We start from the raw sequence: 27012 nt of genomic DNA on the forward strand, positions 1-27012 counted from the left end.
CTTTCAGGTAGTTGTAGAGAGCAATAAGGTCTCCTCTCAGCTTCCTTTTCTCCAGTCTAAATTATCCCAGTTCCCTCAGCCACTCCTCATACCACTTGTGCTGTAGACATTTCACTAGCTTTGTTGCCCTTCTTTGGAAGCACTCCAGCACCTCAATGTCTTTCTTGTAGTGAGGAGTCCAAAACTGACCATAGTATTTTGAGGTGTGGCCTCACTGGTGCTGAGTACAGAGGGCAAATGGTTAGTTCTCTGGTCCTGCTGACAACACTGGATTAGTTGAGTGGCATAGTACAAAACTGATTAGAGTTAGCGTAGCATATTCTTTCACTTCATATTATTGTTTGTGAGTCGTAATGAGCAAAATACTTATGAATCCGGTTTCTATGATCTTGTTTCAAAGACACAAAGTTAGGCAGCGTAAGAAAAAATGTTGACAGAACTTAGACAACAAATCAGAACCTATAAAAAGAGAATAATGAACAGTCAAAGTTGTCTTTAAAGCAGACATTTTAGAAATCACAATTAGTGGGGGAGGTAAAGAAAGGTCTTTTTTTTTTTCTAGTTAGACAACTTGCAATAGATTATTTGTAATTATATCAGTCCCTAACTACAGTGGGAACCTATGCCTGCTGAAGAATTTTAGTCAGAAAATTATTCCAAATGAAAATACTCATTTTGTTAGTCATTCTTCTTCTTTGCTTTACTAAAATAGATGCACAGCAATTTAAAGTCATCAAAATTCCCAAAAGGCTACCTTGCAGATAGCACACCTGCTCAATATCATCAAAAAACTGTGTTGAGCCAAGATGATTTTGATTGTGTCAGACAAGCAATAACGATTAGCCATTCTGTGCTGTCCTGATGGACAGGGACTTGGTATTAGTTACTCATTTTTTCATCACATTCTGTCTAAATTACAGCAATCTAATAGAACTAATCATAAAACTAGCAACCTCTAGAAAACTTCATCTACATCCTGTCTCTTCAACAAACACTACAGCAAAATCAACAAACCTATTCTGTATTTTTCACATTCAAAAAGGATGTTAAATCCAGTTAAAAATCTCTGTTCTTACTTTCAGTTCTATATGCTTATACTTTAAAAAGAAATATCAACTAACACCTCAGGATTCAGGTTTTGACAGACAAAATTGCAATTTCATTACAGAGGAATTTTCTGTTCAAAATTTATTTTTCAGAAGGCAGGTGACTTCACTGTGAAATGCAAATAGAGATGAGTTGATTGCAATTTGATTACTAGCATTAATAATTGCTCTCTATTTGAATAGAGCTTTTTTCTATAGGAAATCTTCAAAGTAAAACAACTTTGAGTGATGTACAATCAGTGATGAGATAGATGATCTGTCAGTAACTTAATGATAGATGATATGTCAGCTATTTAATGTCATTCATGTGTTGCCAAAATCAAACTACAAGGCTTATGAGGTAGACATTACTAGCTCATGCAAAAATATCTGCACACTGCTTCTGAATTTGAGTGGTAAGATGATATTTTTCCTAACCAACCATTTTTCTCCCACACAATTTTTCACTTATTGGGAAAGATAGACAATTTTCTTATTACCTTTCTTTCTTTAACTAATTCTTATTATTACATATCCCTGTGTATGCAGTTTAAAAATGCCTAAATAAAACCCTGGATTAATAAGATACCTCACACAAAGTTCTAGGAATGCTCTTGTCACTCTGAAATAGAAAATGAAGAAGTAACAAGTACTAGTTGCATCATTCAGTGAACTGCTAAATTGTTCTCATATTCTTGATAGAAAGTTAGCACAAAAAAAGAAGTGATTTTATAACAAGACATGAGAATTTAATCACCTGGTAAATGCAGCTTCTGAGTTGTCTAGTCTTGCTTATGGCAATCATTCATATTTTTTGTTCATATTTTCACAGTCTTCTCACTGCTGGGCAAGTAAGCTAGCTTAGCAATGAGCTTTAAAAACCCATGAAACACATAGAATGTATTCAACAGTTCCCCAAAAAAAAGCTTATTCTGAAACATGAAAGTTCATTACTTTCAGTAATTAAGGGAAGATTCCTCTAGGGTAGAATTGTATGCTGGGAGCTTTACTAATCAGAATTTTTTTAAGATAGTACTAGACTCTAATTCACTAGAAGATACTCTATTCAACTTGAATATAAACAAACATTTCATCTTGGATTCTAATTATCTTTTTCCTTGTGTAAATTATATTTATTTTGAGAGAGGTTTCTTTACTATTGAGTTAACTATGCCAGATCTGTTGCTCCTATCGGGACTAACACTTCTTAAAGAAAAATATTTCTGATCTACTCTTCATTCACACACTGCAGAATACAAACACATATGAGGTTCGACATGAAAAAAATGAGGCTGTGCATGTAATTTTTTCTTTATTTAATAAATTAGGAAAGTAATCTATAATCTCGTTCTCAATAGTTTCCTTCTGAGCTGACACACAGTTGCACAGGATGGTGCCAATATTCAAAGCAATTCCACTGATCATTTTCTGAAAGACTGTTGGGAATCTCTGTTGTTTTTGCTTTCACATCTTGTACCAATAAAAATGAGTTCCTCTGAGGAGCAACTTGATCTTTGGGAAAGGGGAGCCAGGTCTGGTGGGGTGCTCAAGTACAGTAATGTTGTAATTAGCTAGAAACCGCTTCACAGAGAAAGTGTTTTGGGCTGGCACAGACCAACATTTTCCAACCAAGAGCAAGAAAACCTTTATATTTGAACATGTGTCCAACCGTACCGAGTGAAGCAATCAAGCTGAGCCTTGGCTCACTGTGACAGATTCAAATATGTTCTATAATCCTCTCTTTGTCTCCCCTCTTCCACTCTTGGTTCCCAAGCTATAGGATTAACCTTGGGGGTTTGTGTCAGATGTATTATGCCTGTTTGCCTGTGTTCGGGACCAATGGTCACTTTTAACAGCTTCCTTACTTTCCCCTTAAGGCAGTTCAACAGAAATATTTTTTGTCTATTTGTATAAGGTTATGATGTGGTCTTTTAGTGAACTCATTAAAGAATTGCAAGGTATAGCTACAATATTTATTAATTTCTTCTTGATAATTCTCCACTGGTTCTCAACCACTGGCAATGCATAGAATATGAGTTTAGAGAAGGTGTTACATTTTTACCCATAGGACTGGGACATATCACAAAAAGTCCTCTAGTTCACCTCCTGTTTCAAGGCAGGAGCTGCTGTAGCTAGATTATTACTCAGAGAAGTTTTTTATGATATCTTGCAGAATAATAGAGACTTACAGCTGTGCAGGCAATCCATTCCAGCACTTCATTATCTTTAATAGCATTAGAAGTTTTACCCACTATCTAACATAAATCTGTCATGTTGCAATTTAAGGTCAGTGCTACTTGCCCTGTCTTTCACATGGACAGTAAATAGAGTGTGTCTTTCCTCTTTATGGTAGTGTTTATATATTTGAAAATTGTCACCATATTCAATTTTCCTTTCTTTCTTTGTCTCCTCAGACTAAATATCCTTATTCTTTCATGTTTGCTGGACTTTTAATCATTCATGTTATTTTTCTTGTAGACTATCATCAGTTATTCTCCATCTTTAATTAAACAGAACACACAGAGCAGGAAATATTGTTTGAACTGAAACCTTGACAGTTACTAATGAAGAAATAAGTCTTGTCTTGCAGGTACTACTGTTTTCTTTTTAATCAAAACAGAATTACTGTCATGTTCATCTTTTAATCAAATTTGATGCTGAAATAATTTTATACACCACCTTCCCTTCTGGTTTTCAAAGGTGTGTGTGAATCCAAAGAGGCTGAAAAATAGTAGGGTATTCAAAGGTCTTAATCTGATTAGGATGTCTAAATGTTACTGAATACAACAGATCACTTTTAAAATCCAGTGAGGGTCAGATGTTTACAGGTATTTCAATGACTAAAGATATAGCAGATAGATCACAGAATCATAGAATGCTTTGAGTTAGAAGGGACAGTTATAAGTCATTTAGACCAACCCCCTTGCCACTGGCAGGGATATCTTTAATTAGATCAGATTGCCTAGAGACCCATCTAACCTGACCTTGAATATTTCCAGGCATGGGGCCTCCACTACATCCCTGGGCAACCTGTTCCAGTGTTTCACCATCCTCATTGCAAAAACTTTCTTCTTAATATCCAGTCTAAATCTACCCTGTCTTAGTTTGAAACCGTTACTCCTTGTCCTGTCATAAATTGTCATACTTTCTAAAGTCACTAAGCAGATAGTGCTGATGCAGATCCTTGATGTTCTTTGAGGATCTGCACACAGCTGACTGATTCTTACTGGTATCTTTATGAAATAAGTACCTAAGTGTTTCTTACCAGAAACTATCCACATCTTTTGGCATCAAAATATCAACAAAAAGCTGGTTTAGTCTATAATATGTAGAAGTTCCAATTCATTCAGCTCTTGGTCCTGAAAATATCTGTACCGCTACTTACATTTGCTACACTAAATAATCCTAGTGAAGAAAATAGAGACACAGATTTTGGAGAGATCAAGTTTCCTGCCACACTCCAGCATGCCAGTCCTTTATTCCATCTTTTAAATTGTGTGTAAACAGGAAATAAAATCAAAACAAACAGAAAGGTTAGAATAAAATGCACTCCATTTTTTTTAGCCCCTCAGAATCAGAGGAGACATAGTTTTAATCACAAACAGTGAAATAAAACAGTTCAGCTATCAGAAGAGGAAATGAGTTAGTGGCTTTACTCACAAGTCCTCAAAATCAAACTGAAAATCCACATACTATTAACTCCTGTTCAGTATACATTACGTATGTCTGATAAGCACAAGGTCTAAAAAAATTTTTATTTTACCTGCATTATTTGTAATCAATTTCTTTTATACATCATATAACTTAAGCATGATTACATAAATCAGAACTCTGACCAAGTCAGAGAAACTTTTCTAGGTCCTTAGATTTTTCTAGGGAAGCTATAAAACCTGGCAAAACTGTTCACACAGAAATAAAGTAGGTGATTTTTAGAAACACATTTAGAATTCCTTTCTAAATTTGATTTAAATTTATATAAAATGAAGACATATCCTCCTCCCCTCCCCCCAACACACACACAGCTGCTAGAAAGTTTAAATAATTGTTTGGAAACTACTTCATAGTGTCAGACTGAAAATCTTATATGTGCCCTAATTATCTTCTTAAAACATTAATATATGTGTCACTTAAATTCCAAAGAAGTCATGGCTGGGTGGGAAGAGAACTCTAAATAATAGAAACTGAAATCATCAATAGTTTCTTAAGGATAGCTACCACAATTTAAAATGTTTATTGTCTTTTGATTTTTTACTGCTCTGTAATAGATTGAAGATACTTATTTTCATATCAAAACATGAAATTCATAAAATTCAACCACAATACCTACTTCAGTTAAAAATGTATGAAATCACTTTTCTATCTCAGCATTTCTCACAGAATAAAATTTCATAGCTTTCTAAAATCCTAAGAGGAAGCTGACGTATATAGTGATAAATGGGAGGGAATGCTAAGCTGTGTTTCTGGCTGCCAGAAACTACATGTACTTGGTTAAAAAGAAAAGGAGGTCTTAAAAGCCTAGTCAACAGCTTAACATCACTAGAAACTCAGGAAAAGAAGGGCACATGTAAAATAAAACAATAAAATGGACTAGAGGTTACCTGCCTCCAAGATACTTCTTCTGAGATCCCAATATAATTAAGAGCGTCCCTGAAGACTTAGCATTTCTTTTGATTAAAAAAAAAATAGTTTTAGAAAATACATCAAGCTATTCAACCCAAAGATATCTACAGGTTTTACTATTATGATAATTTAATGAATCATCTGAGACTGCCTTTCTAACTTGCTGTACTTCCTGTGCTTTATGACCTTTGCAAGTTATAGAGAATCCAAGAAACACAAATTCTTCCTTTGACACAAAAGGGGAACACTCCCTTCTCCTCTTTTTCTCTATTATTCCCCTTCCTGCTTTTCCCAAACTATATCATTCAAAGGGTCTCTCATAGACAAATCAATTTATCTGACATTGTGCTCCTCTTTAGTGCATTTCTTCAGATCATCCAAGTAATGGAAAAGATGTCTCACCACTATCACTATCTCACCAAAACTCTCTGCTAGAGGAATATAGATGGTGTAAGATTAATGTAAACGTAGAGTGATGGCTTCTTCTACTCCTATCCAGTTCATAAAATCCTATGACAAATCGACCACTGATGGCCTCCACATCAACTCTTTGAACTCTCACCCTTCTAGGAAGGCGAAAATCATACATTCACATCCTTACCAGTGGAAGACAATATAGAGCATATATCAACACTCACATAAATCTTTCACAAGGTTACCCATTTCCATCAAAGTAATACCCTGCCTTCTGCATCATGGTCCCTGAGCTACCATCTACAAGCCTTTAATGAAATGTGCAAAAAGCTGAGATGTAGCCCCCCTGAGATGCCTCCTCCTTCTTCCAAAGCTCATGGACTTTCCTCTTTTTTATGATATCCAGGTTTTTTTAAATTTTGGAAGTGTTTGATGGAAAGAGCTAAATTAATCAAATCAGCACCTCTTTTCATTTCCTCTCTTCCATCTTTCTTTGTACAGACAAATCTGGATATCATGCTTGAGTTGATGCAAGAGGCTTGATCTTCGTGGATCAAATTGGTTTCCACTTTTCATCTAGTTAAAACTGTACATTCAGGGAGCAGTGGGACAGCTTTAATCAGCTATCCAGAAAAAAACCCTTATCCTCGTTGCTGGGATTTAATCTCAGCCAGCAACTAAGCACTATGCAGCCTCTCACACACCTCCCCACCCCGTCAGATGGGAAGAAGAATGAAAAAAGGTAAAATTTGTGGGTTGAGATAGGCAGCTCGATAGGACAGCAAAAGGGGAAAAGAATAATAATAGTAATAGAATATGCAAAATAATTGATGCACATTACAATTGCTCATCAGCCAACAATCAATGCTCAGCCTGTTTACAAGCAACAATTATGTCTGCAAGCCATTTAGATCTCCAGTTAATATACTAAGCATCATGTTATCTAGTGTGGAATATTCCTTTAGCCAGATTGGGTCAGTTATCCTTGCTATGCGCACTCCCAGCTTCTTGTGCACCGGCTCCCTAGCAAAGCATGGGAAGCTGAAAAGCCCTTTACATAGTATAAAAATTGCTTAGCAACAACTGAAAACACCAGTGTGTTATCAACATTATTATACGAAACACATTGTACAAAACACACTGTATAAAATCCAAAATGTAGCACCATATCAGATACTAGGAAGAAAACCAGGACAGTTGCTGTATATCTGTCAGTTTTTACAAACTCCCAGATACTATGGGAACAACAATCTATTCAATCCAATGAAATATGTAGGACGTAGAAGTTGTTCTTCAGCCAAAAATCTGCAACAAGTGAATTGTTGAATGGAAGCCTAGAGACAGCCCATCAGAAGATGGAGACATGAATTTGATTAAAACTTCACACAAGTGAAACCCCCCTAAAAATGTAAGATCGGAAAATCCTTGTCTTCTCTGTCTCAGTCATTTACATATGCATTAAATTAATATAAATTACCAGTGTGAAGAAAACTGCTGAATCAGTAGCATTTTTCAAGCATTTCACATATGGAACAAGATTTGTGTGTCCCAGAAGGCTGAATAGTCAGATGAAAGGGCATAATTTCTTCCTAGAGGTCTTAAAGGTCCCATAGCCATCCTTGACAAGATCTGCCTCCTGGTGTGTGATGATATGACCTTAAGCATTATCTCTAGATATCCTCAGTCTTAGAAACCCTAAAAACTGGGGGTTTTTTTAAGAGCAGCACGTGCTACACATGGAAGTGGAACGTGAAAAACAAAATATACAAGGAAAATATTAACCTATATGTTGATCTTCCAATAATCCTAACACAAAATTTTTATGTGATGATCCCTGATAGGCTGTTGGGCACAGTCCTGCTGTCTACTTAGATGAATTACAGACACAGCTCAGCAGCTGTGCTAGCTAGTTGGGCAAAATTGCTGCAACTCTCTCTCCTCATAAACTACACCCATCACTCTGACAGCATCATCAGTGTTTGTTCCTAAAGTATGTGAATTTAGAAGAAAACATTTTAGTATTCTCAATTATCTTATATTCTAAATCTAAAATTCCCTGACCTTATAGGTCACCTACCTGCAACACTGATTCCTCACTGAAGGTGTGTGTCACCATATTTTCCTGAGAGTCTTTTTCTCTTTCTGACTCTGCTGGTTTAACTGTAACACATGCAACCTGTATTTAACTGTCTTTGAAACTCCTTTTAAGTATTATGGCTTCAGTATCATTGAGCTAAACTCTAAAGTCCTAATCGTGTTAAACTTTCATTTACTAAAAAAAATGACAGGTATTAGCTTTGATTCTGTCTACTACATTTCCTGTTTACAGCGTGGAGAACTAATCTAAAATCCTCAACAGCAAGAAGTGACATGGAAATGACTGAAACCGCACTTTTCTGATGAAGTAAAATCCATTTAATGTCACTGAAAGAAGATTACTGAATCATGAATATAAATCAGGAAACAAAATCACTGATAAAACCAGTGGAAGCTGGGGAGCTTTCATCACCCATAATCTGCTGTATTCTTTGCACTAAAGTGCATCATCATTGTGTAAGGATGACATGAATAGTAGGTTTGCAGTATGTTTATAATCCATTGTGTTTCAGTTTAAGATGAAGAGTAAGGATTGAAAATTTATAGCCTTTCTAGGATTTTGATAATGAGAATGAATGATTACAATTAAAAAACACTTGCAAGAATAAAAGAAAAAAGAAAAACCCAAATGAAACACAGAAATTATTCCATTTAAAAGCATGCAGCTTATTTTTGAGGCTGCTACAAGACTGTAAGAAAAGATTATAAATGGAAGTTACAGGCCATTGGATTTAGCTGTCATTGAGTATGATTCTTGTAGCCAAGCATCCTATCATGCTCATCATCACTCAGTTGTCTCTGGATTACACATAATATTTTTCATGTCTTTAACCATCCTCCTTGAATTGAACCTGCAGGGGTTGTACAGTGTACTGTAGTGCATTACGTTGCTCTGTGGGTATTAAGTGTGATAAAATTTGTTCCAATGTGCACCTATGAAGTGACTATTCAGTATGTAACAGTGATGTGGAAGGGTTTGCAAATTCACCTTGTGATTCAGAGGTAAGATTCTGCATATTAGTAGTTTGTTCAAGATATACTGAAGTTTCAGTGCAGCATTATTCCAACATTTCCCCTCTGCCCTAATATTTCAGGAACAGGTATTTTTAAAGGACAAAATGCAAATACCAACAATATACATTTTTCCCTAGAACAATTGATTTAATTTTCAGGCAAACAAAAATATGATAATCTGCAAATCTTTGAAATGTCAAGAGCATTTTCGTTTTAATGTTTGTATAGATGCCATTGCCAGACTGCTTCAAATTCTGGAGAATTCTTTACTCGGATAGTAACTGTCATTCTAATGAGAAATTATTCTAAATGTGTCTTTGAAATCCTTAAAATAAAATATTATTTCTATGTTGACAACTAATAGCACTAGAAAGTACAACAGAATTTATTAAAACTACCACGAACATTATGTCAGAAAGAAGTTTGCTTTGACTAGTGCTAAGGTACGGAAGCAATGGATGAATGAGAAGCATATAGGTAATTGATAATCAGTTTTGTGGGGTGTTGCTTTTCAAACTGAGCAGAAAACTCTATTTACAATCTTTTCAATCACAAAGTTGTAGAGTCTCTGAGGTGTCAAAAATATGCTAATATATACTTTATAGGGTGTACTTGCCTCATGGTCCTGCAAGCAGAGATGCTCCCACACTGTCACCTGCTTCCTACTGTCAAAACAGCACCTCAGTGCTTTCATCAGCATTTTAATGAATGAAAGAAGGATTAGCACGTCCTTTCTCTTTTGTGAGATCAGATATTCTCATCGGTACCTTCAGCAGTGATAGATACATTTCATTTTGATTGCCTATTTTCAGGTTGTTGAGAAATATGTGGATTTAGGCAATTAATTGTGTGCACAATGATGGAAAGAGGAGGTTTATAGACAGCAGTCCTATTTTGTGAATTCTAATGAGTCCAAAATGCTAAACATAAGTACATAGATACTTAAGCTAAGTGTCATTCTTTCCACCTTGTCCAATCCCTTGGAACCTAATCATGATTCTAACATGTGAAATGAGACATTTTTCTCAGAATTTTCAGTGAGAAGATCTATTATTCTCCATTATCTTGAAACCAATGCAATCATTTGCATTTCTGTATATAAATATAAAAGGTAACCTTCTAGTTGTTCAAGAACAAACCACAATAAAGGAAATAAGTTAATAAAAGTAGTAAAATAGTTAATAATTTTAATGCAGTAGTGATACAATTTACAGTGTTGCAATGAAACTTGTATTGCAAATGATGTCATTGTTTTAAGTGATATGCGTACAGTAATTACGAATAAATTATTTTTGATTGCCATAAGGTAAAGTTTTGAGTTTCGGTGTGTAACAAAGTGAAACATCAGTAGCTTTCAATACATTTTTGAAGTTGCAGTTGCCCTTCTATTTTACTTTAGGATGTGATTAGCTGCTTGCATGCTGAAGAGCCTCATTATTTTAGAAAAAAATGTCACTTTTAGAGAGCTTCATAATCTGTTGAATTAAATGTAATAAAGTCGCAGTAAATATCTATTAACTGAATAATATCCAATTTCAACCTGGCTAGAGGAAAGTTAATATTCTTTAAAAAGTTATAATGAAGAAATTTTGTAGGTTTTTTAAAAATGTTATTATGATTCTTAATTCTGTTATCCTAACAAATATGAAAGTTTTGTTAAAATATATGTCTTACGGCAAATAATCTAAAGTAAATAATAAATCCTTTCAGTGAGTGGATAAATACTTATTCATGTATAATACTATATAGAATTCAAAGTAGTACATATGAGCTTATAGGATTACAAAATAGTTGCTCAAAGCTGAATTTCTAACGTGTTAAAACTCAGGAATTCAGGACAGACTGATTTTGCTTCTTAGTGCTACTGTAAAATGTTCATTTTCTAAGCCAGAAACATCAATTAATATTATGTTTTCAGAGTGGAATGGGTGTTTTTGAGACTTTCTCACAGCTGACAGAAGACTCTGATACCACCTGAGTATCAGCACCACAGAGTTGTGGGAATCTAGGATGACATCAAACTCTTATTTACTGTCTTGTCTTAGTAAATGAAGCAGAACCAGGGCACATGCTCAATTATTAGCACTCTATCTGGCCTAATTGTGGCTTAGATGCAATGCTCCTAGAGAAAGTGTGAGCATGCTGTCAGAATTCAGAATTGCCAGGAGCCAGATCCTGTGGGCAGCACAGGAGTGTACACCCTCTCTGGGGGTGGGCAAGTTTGGCTATAGTGATTGAAAAATTGGCCTCAGGATCAGAGAGTGCACTCTGATCAGTTCTGCTGACATGGAAAACAGAGGAATCCGTACCTTTTGCTAAAGAAATTTTAACTGTTTTTTTTTAAATGAGACATTCAAGTGCTTAACAGGGTACTATGAGTACTTCTAGAAAAATTATATACAACATTCATATTCATGATATTATATTCAACTTAAGATTATTAAAAAAATGTGATTTAGAATGTAATCATGTTCTTGTCAAGGTCAATTGCATGAAGGAATAATTTTGCATGTGGAATTTGCAGGATAAAAAGAAAAAAATTGAAAATATTTAAATTCAGAAACATTTGCTCCATTAAAAATCTAGCAATTTTGGTCCTTATTTTCAAGAACACAACTTTGAGTCTCTTTTTCCCCCCTTAGTTATATTACCAGCGTATTTTTCATCTTCATTTGTTCTATTCCAAACAGTGAAGAAAAATATTTAATTTCTAGTACAAATTGATTTTTAAAATTATTACAGAAATTGAATGCCATTCTTAAAAACATACTGAAAAAAGAGTGAAAAAAACCTGAACTTTATCCTCTTGTTATTTATACATTTATTATACTTCATGAAGCAATACACTGAGAACATAATTAAGAAAATGTTTTCTCTTCTTCCCTTCAAGCAGCTGCTCATTGTTCCATACATTGCTTCAATGTTTTAAAAGTGTCATCACTTAATATTTACCAGCTGAAAGCACAACAATTACTGTTAATTTCAGTACAACAGGAAAACAGCGGATTCATATCCAAAATCTGTGACGTCTGCAACATTAATCTGAATATAGAATAACTTTCCAGATCTGCTTTTTGCTGTGATGTTTCTTTAGTGCCTGAACAGTAATTGCCTGCACATCAGCTTTTGAAGCAAATTTTTCATGTATATATATTCCCAAAATATGATGACATCTATGCCCTTGCAGTCCTGTAGCTCAGCACTTATTTTCAGACCAAAGGCATTGCCAATTAACCTCTCAGACCACAAAGCCTCAGGAGAAAATTCAGTGCAATTTCTTTATATATTTTCGTAGAGGTATACCACAAGACAGCATGCTTTGTGAGTCAGGTCCCATCATGAACTGCTTTCAAAACAGCTAGCACTGAAAACATTATAACTTGAGCTGATTATTAAATCTAATGCCCACATATTTGAACTCAAATGTAATGCTTTTTTGTAACTCCTATGATGTCTGATGTTTTTTTCCTGAAAGCCAAAGATCAGCGTAAGTGTGTATCAGCTTTCCTCAGAGCATCCATTTTTTTCAGAGGAAAAATAGAAAGCCTGGTTCTAGTTTGATGTTTTAAACATTTGAAGGCCAGTTGATGCAGAACTAATGTTATGGTATGCTTTTGTCAAAGTCAGTGTGTTTTGAGGATTAAACATAGTATCACAAAACAGAAAAGCTTTGAATTACAACAGTTTATCAAATCATTATTCTTCTGTTGAACTACAAACTGACTGATTGCAACCCCTTGGTCCTCTCCCAGCTATAAATTAAAACATGTTCATTCAAGTTCATTTAAGCATTATCTTGTTTGGTAATAAGAATTTTGGATTATTTATACCATGTTAATTTACTTCATAATTGGGAAAAGGGGATGGGAAGCTAAGAATTGTGTACTTGTGGTAATTCATTGACCTTTTGCAACTGGAATACTTTGGACTTTGTATTCTTATTCTTGTTTGCTAATGAATTAAGGTTCTCCAAAGAAAGTGAACCAGTTTGTTGGGGTTTTATTGTGTTCTTTTGGAAATTTGCTTAGGTGTTCTGGACCTAATTGGACACATTGTTTCCCGGTTTAGGGGCTGTGGAGTATGGGGCATATTCAGACTCTTTGGCACCAGGAAGTAGCAATGCTAGACAACACGCTTATCTTGCAAAGGCAGATGAGGCAAATGTTGTCCAACACGGTCTAATCAGTGGCATTTGGAGTGATATGCAAGTTTCGCAACCAGAGGCTGTTGTAGTAAAATCAGCTAAAAAAAAAACAACTAACCCCTGCCTTGAATGTGTACTGTGTACTGAGGCTTCTTTGTCTGGACGTGCATGTTGAACCACTGAGTCCGACTGGTGATGACACAAGAAATTTTGCCAAAGGGCAATTGGCACCTGATTAGTTGGCTTAGACTCACCCCACTAAGAATCATCAAAAGTATAAAACTGGCATTCAGAATCCCCTATTCTGAGGATGGAAACTCCAGTTAAGGGACAGGTCAACAGGCCTGAATCTCTCTACTCTCTGAATAGGTACTCCTCATTGGCAAGACTTGTGCCTTCAGCTTTGTCAGACATTACCTGGGAACATATGGTTTACTAAAACGCTGAATTCTCAATAAAACTTGGCGATTGCAGTAAGTGTATTTGTCACCAGCTATTCCAAATATTTTTATTTGTCTCTTTAGTAAATTACTTTTCATGTCAGCTTTGTAAAATTGATATCTAATGCTACCATGAGGGCCTAATGCAAAGTCTCATTCCCTCTAAATTAGGTTAGCATCTGTTAATGATTTGTAAAAAAAAAAAGTGGTTAAGTATGCAGCCTGAATCTTCTAAGTGGGACCACTGGTGATACAGTTATTGTGTAAGCCAGATTGCTTGCATGACTTTCTAACATCTACACCTTTGAAGAAGAGCTGCAAGACTGATAAAGAAGGGAACATACTACCGTAGAAGGTGCCGAAGGCCAGATAATTGCCAAAGAAGCATAAAAATCTGTGGAAATCAGGGGAAAGGTAAAGACTGCAGTGGGAGATGACAACAACTGCCTCACAGATCACTGATCAGAGAAACCCCCAGACTCAAAAGTTGGACACTAGACAGCATGCACAGCGATCGTGTTAGCCAATAAGACATGGAGTATTATTTAATAATATAGGTAGCAAATACTTGTAATTCTGATGTAGTTACAGGCAGGGTTTAGTAAAAGTAGAACAGGCTAAATGCAGGTGAAACTTTGATAAGGTGTGCTAGCTTTGTGGGAAACTACCTAGCACTCAAACTTGTACATCTTTGTTATACAATATTTTGCCTCTGTGTGTGAGATTGGCTTATTGCACACCAGGTAATCATCACTCAGTTTTGAGAAAAAGAAATATTTTTCCAGTGAAATTCCTGAAGACAGCTCCATCCCAAGGAGGAATAGAATGGGCCCAGAAATTCTGGAAGTTGAGGAAAAAGTAGCAGAGCAGATAGAGTAATGTAGAAGTGAACAAAAAGTTAAAAGAGGCAAAGGCAAAGGTATCATTTGTGCAGTGCTGGAGGCTTGCGTATCTAGCAAGTAAAAGGAGATCAAAAGGCCCCTTTCCCCAAGCGAGTTGCCAGTGTGGAATACGCTTCTTTGAAGTCCGGTAATGAGGTGTTGAAAGCATCATTAGCCTTTGAAAAGGAGAGCAGAATGAAATTGGGGGAACATGTAGACGCCCTCATGCTTGCAAACCAAGACTTAAAACCAGAAAATAGTGAACAAAAAAATACCGTTAGCTTCTGCTAAGAGACAAGAAAAACAATTGCAGAAAAAATTAGATCTCTTACTAAATCAGACCCCTCCCTTGGTTTTGGCTAAACAAATCCACAAATTAATACACTGTTCAAATCTTGAGATACAGAATGGAGATACCTGGTAGGGTGGTACCAACAAAGAACTTGTGGAAGATTCTGATTGTGACCTCTACCTGTATGACTGTTAATTATAACTGAAACCACCAAGGGAAATGAGGACACACATACTACTGTACAGACCGTCCCATGATCTCTGCTGAATTAGCAAATATACAGGAAAATATGCCAGGTGTCCAGAAGAATCCGAGATGGAATATGTTTGATGAGCCTCCCTTACGGGGGGCACAAAACCCTCTTCAATGAGGAAGAAGCAAGAGGCTCTTGGGTCCTTACAATGTTTTTAACATCTACACCAGGCTTTCATAATTACTCATTAACTACCCAAGCTGCCTACTGGCCAATGGTATAGACACACAAGAAAGAGCCGATTCCCTTGTCGTTAAGACCTCAAGGTTCTCCAATTTAGTTGTGTCTGTGTAAAAGCAACTTACATCCAAGTGATATATGAGATGGATGTGCAAAGCGAATCTCCAGTGCTAGTCCCTATTGATCAGACTGTTCTCCTAAACAGCCTAAAGTAATATGTAGCTTATGTTGAAGACTGTATACAAACTAGTTGTCCTATGAATGCCATCACGGCTGCCATGTAGCCCAGACAAGAGCAGGTCTCCATAATCACTTGGAGGGAATTTGTGCAAGAGAGAGTGAATTAAGGGTGCCGCATGGGCTGGGCCAGTTCAAAATCAGAGGAACCGACAGAACCTTCCCCCTCAACAGGTTTGACAGGTATACAGCACTAAGCCTAATCCAGAGCTAAAAGTTTGATAAGGAACATAACCATTTCTGGTGCAGAGCCTTATCTTTGTGGTGTCATGTCAGTTACTTTGTGGTATATCTACCACCAACCTCTGAACTCTGGTACAGTCACTAAGCCAAGGAATTGGTTCAGCAGGAGGAAGTCTGCAAGCAGAAAATAAACCAGTTCCTACTTAACACATATTTTTGGCCCCACAGTGAGAAATTAATGCTCTAGCTGACACCCAGATTAAAAAAAACGCATGTCAGGGGAGGGTAGTAGACTACCGTATCAGATGGTTGTTAGCTATGCAATGACTCTTTGTTAAATATCTTGAACATCTCATTGTTATCCCAGTAGGACCAAGGAAAATCATTACAAATTTCCTTGTTGACTTAGGTACTAAAATGTCAGTAATCACTAAGGAGACTGAAGAAGATTCAAAAGCAAAACCCAGTCTCCATAAAGTAAAAATTACCGGAATTGATGGAATTGTGAGAGAATGTCCCACAGCGAAAATTGTGCTGTAGCTCCCAGGTGAAGAGAAATTGACCTGCACTGAAGTATTGGTCCATACTGCCAGCACTGCCACTAATATGTTTACATTCGATTTGTTGTGTGGAAGGACATAGAAGGCCCTCAGTGCATCAGTTTGGGGTTTTGCCAGGAAAGGTAATGGAGGCATAGCATGGCTTGAGAAGGATGACCATTGCCTCAGGAAGTATGAACCTAAAACGATAAATTTGTTAGAGGTGTCTGTGCCTCTATTCTCATCAAACATTATCAATATAAACCAGCATTCCTTGCCAACAGCCACACATACAAGTATTGATGGGGCGGTGAAGGATTTAGAAAACCAAGGCATTATCTCTTGTGTACACTCCCCCTATAATTCTCCTTTCTGGACAGTAAAAAAAAGCCAAATGGACAGTGGTAACTCACAATTTATTATTGGCAGCTAAACACTAATTCTGTACCTTTACCTGCAGCCGTACCAAACATTGCAGAATTGGTAACTCAAATTCAGAGGACATCACACCCATGTGTGGCAATTTTAGATGTTAAAGATATGTTTTTGGTGATCCCACTCTGGGAACATGATACGGCTGAATTCACTTTTTCCTGGAAAGGAGTGCAGTATGTATTTAACAGACTACCCCAGAGATATAAACACTACCCCATTGTTGCTCATAATGCCCTGGCAAAAGTCCTAGATGAAATTCTCATTCTGCCAGGAATATAGATATATCAATATATCAGTTATGCAAATATAGATGTTTCAATATATCAATTACCAATATATCAAGGTATCCTTATGCAATAGAAATCATAAGGGATAGGTTGGTAGTTTGGACGTTCCTTCATCCAGGTGTCAGGAACCTGCACAACTGGTTGAATTCCTAGAGGTCTAGTAGGGTGAAATAACCATTTCTATTCCCTCAAATGCATTGTCTGCAAGTGGTATGTGTATCTGGAAGGGGTTAATGACATGATATCTTTTATGGAAGCACTAAGACATGTAAATTACAGAAAGGTATATATATGCTTTGTTGTTCCAAATCCTACCAAGCTCACAATCTCTGATTCAGGAGACACCTCCTCTGAGGGAGGACAGTGATCTTACGGGGGTATGGTTCATTGATACATCAACCTGAAAGTGCCACTGCTCTCAGGTAAAGATAGCTGTAGGAGCCTTAACTTTAGTCAAGCTTAGTAGCAAGCTGTAGCAGTTCATAACAAGCTGCCAGCTGTCTCTGATTACAGAGGGCTCAAAGTTTTTTGACTCATCTATTCCTTGATTAGGGAGGGTTAGGCACTTTTAGCACAGCTAACAGATGTAGTGAGATTCTACATCAATTTGGGGGGAAAAAAAGGAGAAAAAAAAAAGAGTATAGGAGGTGAGAGGGGTGCTGACAAGTGTTCTCAGACTGTTACATGCATTCTCAGCTATGTCAGTGATATACCACAGGACAAAGTCCCCGTTAGTTGTTAGAGCACACCTGTACCTTCCATTTTGAGGCCTTTACTCATATGGTAGCACAGAAAGAGGGAGTGTCTCTGCAAGTGTGAAGTTAAAATCATAGACTAGTTTGGGTTGGAAAGGACCTTAAAGATCATCTAGTTCCAAACCCACTTCCATGGGTAGGGACATCCCACTAGATCAGGCTGCCCAAGGCTCCATCCAACCTGGCCTTGAACATCTCCAGGAATGGGGCAGCCACAACTTCCCTGGGCAACCTGTTCCAGTGTCTCACCACTCTAATAGTGAAGAAACTCTTCCTTATGTCTAGTCTAAGTCTGCCCCTCTCCAGTTTATACCCGTTCCCCCTCATCCTATCACCACAAGCCTTTATTAATAGTCCCTCTCCAGCTTTCCTGTAGCCCCTTTCAGATACTGGAAGGTCATTATAAGATCTCCTCGGAGCCTTCTCTTCTCCAAGCTGAACAAGTCCAACTCTCTCAGCCTGTCCTCATATGGAAGGTGCTCCAGACCCCTCTGGACCCATTCCAACAGCTCCATATCCTTCTTAGGTTGAGGATTCCAGAACTGGACACAGTACTCCAGGTGTGGTCTCACAAGAGAGGAATAGAGGGGCTGAATCACTTCCCTCGCCCTGCTGGCCACGCTTCTTTTGATGCCGCCCTGGATACAGTTGGCCTTCTGGTCCGTGAGCGCACATTGCTGGCTCATGTCAAGCTTCTCATCGACCAGCAACCCTAGTTGTAGTGGAACTCTGACAAGTGAAGCATCTATGCTGTCTGAGTCTGAACACTCTTTTTGATCAGTAATTCCTGTACTGGTCTTAGTCAACTGAACATAATTATTTCAAACAGTTGCTCTGTGTGTACATTTTTCACTTGAAGAGGCTGTACATAACTTAGCGTGTTTTCTCATGACAAGGTGTCATTACTTTCTGCTTTTTTCTTAAACTTAATTGATACTTCAATTCAAGTGAGTAGTTTATTGTAATTTTTGATTTATGATTAAAATTTTGCAAAAATCATCCTTACTTCCATTGATAACTTTAAAAAATTAGCTAGAAAAACTCTCGGTTTCAAACAGAAATCTGCAGTCATTTTTACAGTGAGGCACTCGGAATTTACCTGGCAGTTTGGCCTGCAGGCTTTCTTGGTATACCTAAAAATGCAACCATTTTCCTAGGTATTTGGGGGGAAAAAAAAAAAGATTAAATGTTATGAAATTAAGTCTTAGAGAAAATGGAGTATAATGTTGATCTTTCAATGTTATTATTTATTTATTTATGGTGAAAGCTCACTTTCGATTGGACAAACTAGTTGGACAGCAAAATTATATTGGTTGGAGTACAGTTTCAACAACAACAACAATAATAATGACAGCAACAATATAATAAATGATAATAGTAATAAGTAGTTGCCAGAAGTTGTATTTTGCTGATTTGTGAAAACCTATGGAATACGGCACAGTCATAGTAGAAATAAAATATAATGCCAGTTTTCAATCACCTAGTAGAAACCTATCAGATTTGAAACTTTTGCTCATGTATGTACATTCAGTAACTGCACTTGTTATTGGGAAACAGAAAAAAATTTCATATCAAGCCAGGGAAATAAAATTTCACCTTATAAAAGCTACGTTTATGCACTATATAGAGCACAACAACTATTCAGCTTTTGTGTAACCAAGTTTCAGAAGATATTCTTATTCCAGAAAAATGTTTATAGGCCTTTTCTTTGAGAAACTGGGAGAAAGTCCAAAAACATGGCTAGCCATCCTCAGTCAGTGTCTTCAAATCACTTCTCAGTTAATTTAAACACTAATTGCTATGAGACTACTGCTGATCACTGCTGATTAAAATATTTCACATAAAGAACTATTTCAACCTTTCAGCTACTGGAAAAGGCTTTGGAATTGTTTGGCATTCCTGGCTGGATCTGAAGTGTGGAAAAAATCTAGTTCTCATTTAGGAAAATAAAATAAGTTCTGAAGCATAATTCCTTTTCTTCATAAATTACACTCCATAGTGAAATATTCATAGCTGAAGTTTGACAGTTTTCTTTTACTAAGATACAATATTTCAAAGAGAGGGATTTGTCATGGTGTGTAGCCAAAGTTAACATGGCTAGTATTGCTTCTAAGAGGAGAGAAGAAGGAAACAATGTCACACAAAGGAATATGTTCTAACTAAGCAAATCCAGTGACTGGAGTATTTGAAGCCTCGATGATGTTAGGTTGAAAACACATCTCTCTCTTCTTTGATATGTCCTTAGTAATTACCCATGCTCTATTTGAGCATCAACCTCTGTTTCATCTCTTTGTCTCACAGTAAGCAAACAGTGGTATTCATTGGTCAAGCCCTTCTACAACAACAGTAATTTTTCACTAAGACACATTTTCAGTGTAAAAATCACCCTGAATAAATCTGGTTTTCAGCTAAAAGTAAAACTTCAAAAATTTTTCTGAGTTCTTGTGTGACTATACATGGAAAAAGTACGGATGTAGCCTCAGGTGATTTGAGGCATTGCTTGTTAAAACCTTACCTAATGTTGAATCTTTATTTTTCAGCTTATGTCACAAGAAAATTTCAAGGAGGAAACATTCTGGAAAAGCCCAATAGTAACATTAAGAGTAAATGCTCACCATGTAGCAGCATACAAAGATGTTTTACTTCAAATTCAGCTAATGCTGTCTTTAAGGATGTTTTTTCATAGACTGTGACAAAGCCAATTCCCTCTAGCAAGGCCCCTAGTTTTCTGGGAACTGCCTTAACACACGTCATGTTTCCATGCACAGTTAGAAACCAGTAAATTACTGCAAGACAACAGACCTGAGTGTTGATATATTGTGTCATTTCTATATCATGAACTGCTGAAGGCATTGCGGGGGGAAGGAACATTTGAAGACATGTAGTAGAACTAAAAAAGAAATTTTTGCTTTGAGTTTATAACAAGGACTTGATAAGAATCTAAAAGACATCTGCTAGGTATCTGAAGAGTTTCCAGAGAAACAAGTGGATCATAGTCTGTCAGGGATCTTTTAATGAGACCCCAGCTAAAGAATTTGGCCAGGTAAGGAAATTACTCTGGAAGAATAAGCTTTCGAGCATCCCAAGAGACTGCTGAGGACAGAGTCTGAGCTAACTTTAATGAAGGCTATCTCACCTTCCCATTGTCTAATCCTGTGTTGTACTCAGTCTGAAAAATCAGTTTATACCTGTGCATGAATTTAAAATTTGATAGTTAGCATAAATTTTGCTTGCAAGCATTTTAAATTTGGATTAAAATATCTAAATTATGTAATATATTTAGATTTTAAAATAAGAAGCAAGTCTAGCTGGCATGTGTAACAGCACTTGATACTCATTAGCCTAACACATAACATCCAAAGCAAAGATTACTGTCTAAGGAGGAATGCAAATAAAACATAAGTAATGTAGTTTTTATCACTATGATAATTTCTAAAGCAGTCAATTCTATCCACAATTCTATCCAATTCAAGATATGTGCACTCTAAAATGGAGGTTTTGCAATTAATAAAAATAAATTACTACATGCCTTAGCAACAGTCAACAATACCCTTAAGGTTTACCGATGTTTAGGCAGAATTAATTTCTCAGTTGCTCACAGTGGACAGATAGGTACAAATCTGCAAATAATGATCAAATCATAAAAATAATTCCATTATGATATAAAAAATCTTTTTTTTTCTTTGAAATACACACCCAGAGAAAATGGTAGCATAGGTACTGTAGAAAAAAATACAGTTTTATTCATAGAGTTTATAAAGCTGTTTTGAATGTGGTAACAAATTAAGTTAATTTTCCAAGATTTACCTAAAGCTAAAGCAAAACATGTCCATAGTTAGAAATATTTGTACATTTCTGTTTCAATTAAGAAAACAAAGGTTTTGCTTAAAGAGACTGTATTTTTTCCTTTGAATATGGTTATCCAAAATCATTGAAATACTGCATTATTTCAAATAATCATTTGCTACTACACACATGCTAACCAGAAAGACTTTTTCTATGAAGAATGGCTGAGAAAGTTGGGGTTGTTTAACCTGGAGATGAGAAAGCTCCAGGAAGATCTTATTGTGGCCTTTGAATACTTAAACGGGGTTTATAGAGAGCTGAAGAGCATTTACCAAGTCCTGTAGTGAAAAGTGTCGCATAAATAAGTAAGACTCTGACAGGTGGCTGAGGGAGGACTCCTGTTGAGTCTCAAGGTTCAGGACAGACCTCCTTGCTTTCTAATCTTCTCCTCTGAGGGGAAGCCTCAGTGCAGCTGAATCCATCCCTAGTCCCAAACTTGGAAAATGGCTTGTGACTGGAGGATTATGTGGAAATATGTGTATGAATAAGCCACCAGTCAGAGCTAGAGTTACCTGTGAGAGTCTCCTCAGTGGCTGTCACCCACAGGATTAATACTTGCTGCCAAAAAGCCAAATGGGCTGTCACCAGCACAGTCAAACTGTTTTGCAGTGCCTGCCAGAGCCCTCCCATGGACCCTCAGCAAGGGAATTTTGCAATGCTGAAACAATAGGTAATTTATTTAAAGTGACAGATAAAAACAAATTTGGAATTGCTGTTGATAACTTCACTTGCTACATTAACATCAGGAAATTATAACTGGTTAGCAATTATCACATATATATATAAGAAGTAACAACTAAAACTCATCTTAGTATTTTTTTTTTTGACAGGTAACATCTAAGAAAGCTGGAGGAGCGACTCTTATCAAAAAGGTGTCCCTTCAAGAAGACAAGGAATAACAGTTTTAAACTAAAAGAAAGTAGATTTAGATCAGATATAAGGAAGACATTCTTTACTATGAGGGCAGCAAGACACTCAAACAGGTTGTCCAGAGAAGCTGTGAATGCCCTTTGCATGGACACCTTCAAGGTCAGGGTGGGTGAGGCCTTAAACATCTGATCTAATGGAAGATGACTCTATGTACGACAAGGGGGAGGAGTAGATGATCTTTAAAGGTCTGTTAGATTATTTTCACAGATATCAATGCAATTGTGTTCAGAATGTATGAAAATATAGTTTTTAAAAAAATCTGAATTTGACAGTATATGAACTTTTGGCACTATTTCTGCTTTACAGAAATAAGGTAGCAATTGCAAGAAAAATTGTAAAATACTCAGTGATAAACTGTCTAGAGAATATTACTGCACAAAGCCCTATGCGATAGTTTTCACATACCTGATTTTTCCTTTGGATTTCAAAAAAATCCTGAAGCAGTCAAGAGTTAACTTCTGTCATACTAGAATCATAGAGTCATGGAATCGTTCAGGTTGGAAAGACCGTTAAGATCATTGAGGTCAACTGGTCATCTAACAGTATCAAGTCCATCAACCACACAAACCATACAAACATCCAAACATTCGTTCAATGAGTATAAATCCAGCGCTTATCACTGAATGTATTGGGTTTTACCCCATCAAATTCAGATGCATATATATATATATGTGCATTGATCTGAGTTTAATTAATGTAATTTAGGATCACAGAGTTGATTATAATCATAGATTGGAAGAAACTGTAGGTAATATTTTGTGGCTGGGGGCAGGAGAAGGTAGCTTAAGGGTGTTAAGCAAACCCAAACTGTCAGTTTCAGCTGTAGTTAAATAGAAAATAACTATTATAACTTTGGAATAACTTGTGTCAATGTGTTTCTTCTCTTCTTACTCAACCTAATTAGGCTTAACTAGTTAAAAAACTACTAATAATTTTGATAACCCCAGTTTTGGAAGGTCCTGTTCCAGGCTGGTTTTAATTGACCCTCTGTGAAAAGAACTGTGGTTTTTGCAAATCAGGCCACTCAGGTGCTTCCAGATGGGCCACAGCTTGTAGCACAATCAAAATCACTAGTCACATTTATAAAATCTTGGTTAGAGATGCCTAGCCCTCATTAGGAGTGTGTTTATTATTCAGAAGCTGACACCTCATTGCAATAGGCAATGTGAGTCTAACAGGTTTTTTCAGTAGCTTGGATTATTCTCAGAACAGCGGCAGCAGCAAAGTACTCTGCCCTTGGTGGCTGGATCTTACAAAGTCATGGCAGATGAAAACTAGCAAAATGAATTCATGTCTGATGGGTTGTTTTTGCCACAACAGCTGTGCTTTGGAGGTGGGCAAGCCAAGGAAGTTAAGTTTGGCTCATACAGAGTGTTTGACTCTGAATCAGCTCTGTGCCCATACATGTGAATGAGCCAAGCCAGTAGGAATATTTTGGCCTTGCTTTCTGGCTGTCACAGTGACCTTATATATCACTTCACGCATTCTCCCTTTTTTATGTGTATAATCAGTTCCAATGGATCAACTAATACTTTGGCATGGGTTTGCCTTGGCTCTGACTTCAAATTTTCTGGCCTGTTTAAACAAGTTGCATCCAGCCTGCCTGTAAAATTCATTAACAAGTATTTAAGAAAAACTAATATACATTTATATGTTCTAAAAAATGAGAAAAGGGGTAAATCTGAGGCTAGGTTATCTAAAATAAAATAAACAATGAAATTGATATTATAATAACATCAACTATTTTCTGTACATCAAAAAATGTCAATGTAAAAGCTTAAGATTGTTTTACTTGCTCAGCTTACGTTACACATTTCAAATGTATAGGACCATGTATGTATTAATATATATTTGTATATTTATAAGTAGGGCATATATATGACTGTTTATCAAATGATTGTGTAAGAATGAAAAAAAAAATCGTTGTCAATGAGTTCTCATCAAGTAAATGGTGGACTATAATAACTTTTGTTGCCAATTCTGGAGGAGAAGGGTTTGATGTGACATCACAAAATATAATGTTCTTTACTCAGAGATTGTAGACTATAGTGTCAGAGCATGTTCCATTACATAAATGATCTGTTTTTACAGAGAAGTATTACCTAGTGTTAAAGGAGTCTGGTGAATGATTGTTGTTAGACATATATGTAACATTGATTATGCATAGAGTAGTAGAAGGAAGAACTTTGCGAGTTCCAAAGTTTTATCACTATTCTCTTGTAGTTACTGGTACGAGTGACTCATAAATTGGTAAATACATTAATTTATTTTTAAATTAATCTCTGTGGAACTGCTGTTGCTAGAGATTGTTTTGTTTTTAACATCTTTGGACACAGAATTTGAACAAAAAATACAAGGACATAAGTCATTACAAATTATACCTGCCATAGTCAAAGATGACAGTATAACTATGGTATGAAAATAATTTGACTACTTTTCTTCTTGGTATTGCCAAAGCAGTTATTAACCACAGTGGAGAAATGCACTTCACCGTGTTAAACACAAGCATAAATATAAAAGAAGGTCTTTATTCCAAGTAATGCCACCTAAATAACAAAAAGCAATCCATTATCCCTCAGAAAGTTGTATATTCATTGCATGTCATTTTTTACCCACAGATCTTATTCAGAGAAGAATAAGAAAAAACCACAAACTAAATATGGAAGCTCATGAAAAATCATCACCCTAAGAAATGTCTTCTTCTATTAAAATATATAAAATGTGGTTCATGTTGATGACAAAAAATATGCACACTCTTACAAAGAAAATAATCAGAAAGAAGTTTCTTTGTGTTACTGTGCAGTATACTTTAACCAAGGCTTGGAGGAAACACACCTTGAGTTCAAATTATGGATCCATTTACTTTCTCTTCAGTTGGCTGAATTGTGATGAGAACACATACAGCACGGGTTAGACTGAGGTCTCCAATTGATTTCATTTAGGATAATTCACTGTCAAATAGTGGTAACCTTTACTGTGACCTTGAGGTGGACTGAAACCAGTAAGCTGATAGCTAAGGAGGAAAATAAAATGAAGAATGTGTCCTTTCTCACTCTCTTGAGTGTAAAAGAATGAAAATAATATAAACAAAATCGAAAAATCTGACTTTTTGAACAACTCAGAATTCTGAGAATGAGCTTTCATTGTTTCAAATAGTATAGCTCATTGTCCACTTTGACGCAGGTTCAACTTGCAGAGAGTACAGTTCAAGTATAGAGAACATCATCTCGGTAGTGGGATTCAGACCTTACATACCTAAGCCAGTTGATAAAACTTAGATAAGATGATTCAAAGTTCAAAATAATTCTGCATATGTTACTAAAAAAAGAGCTCAAAGAAGCTATTTTCAGTACTGTTCTTTTTGAAATGTCTGACTTTCATTTGAGCTAATGAGTACCTCATTAAATAAGATAATTGAATACTCATCAAATCATAGTATCATAGAATACCAAGTTGGAAGAGACCTCAAGGATCATCTGGTCCAACCTCTCTTGACAAAGCACAGTCCAGACAAGACAGCTCAGCACCCTGTCCAGCTAAATCTCAAATATGTCCAATGTTAGGGAGTAAACCACTTCCCCAGAGAGATTATTCCATTGGTTGATTGTTCTCATTGTGAAAATTTTTTAGTCTTGTGCCCAATCAGAATCTCTTCAGGAGTAACTTCTATCTCGTCTTTTGCATGTGACTCCTAGGAAAACGGAAGTCTCCATCTTCTTTGTAGCCACCATTTAAATACTAGAACATGGTGATAATGTGATAAGGTGTCACCAAAGCCTTCTTTTCTAAAGGCTGAACAAAACCAGTTCGCTCAGCCTTTCCTCAGATGGTGGCATTCTCAGTCTTTTGATCATCTTTGTGGCATTTCTCTGGACACTTTCCAGCCTGTCCACATCTTTCTTGTATAGAAGGGACAAAAACTAAACACAGTATTTCAGGTGTGGCCTGACAAGAGCTGACTTGGGTGAGATGACTTCTTTATCTCTGCTGGTGATGCCATTGTTGATGCAAGCCATCATCCTATTGACTTTCTTTGCCACAACAGCACATGTTCACTCGTATTTAGTTCGTTATATACCAGGAGACCCAGGCCCCTTTCCACAGAGCTGCTCCCCAGCTGGGGAGATCCCACTCTGAGCAGAATTCCTGGATTATGTTTTCTTATGTACAAGACCTTACAAATGTCTGTTGAGCTTCACAACAAACTTGTTAGCCCATTCTTCCAGCCTATCCAAGTCTTATTTTGCTTTGATTGCACAGACAGCTTTATTCCACTCAGTACGTTGTCCTTATCTTGATCCATAAATTTTTCTCACATTTGCTGTCCTGCATCCCACTGCTGGGTGAATGCATGTAGGCCCGTGATTAAGTCTTCAGGCT

Source organism: Phaenicophaeus curvirostris, chromosome 1 (assembly GCF_032191515.1).
Source record: "Phaenicophaeus curvirostris isolate KB17595 chromosome 1, BPBGC_Pcur_1.0, whole genome shotgun sequence".
NCBI lineage: Eukaryota > Metazoa > Chordata > Aves > Cuculiformes > Cuculidae > Phaenicophaeus > Phaenicophaeus curvirostris.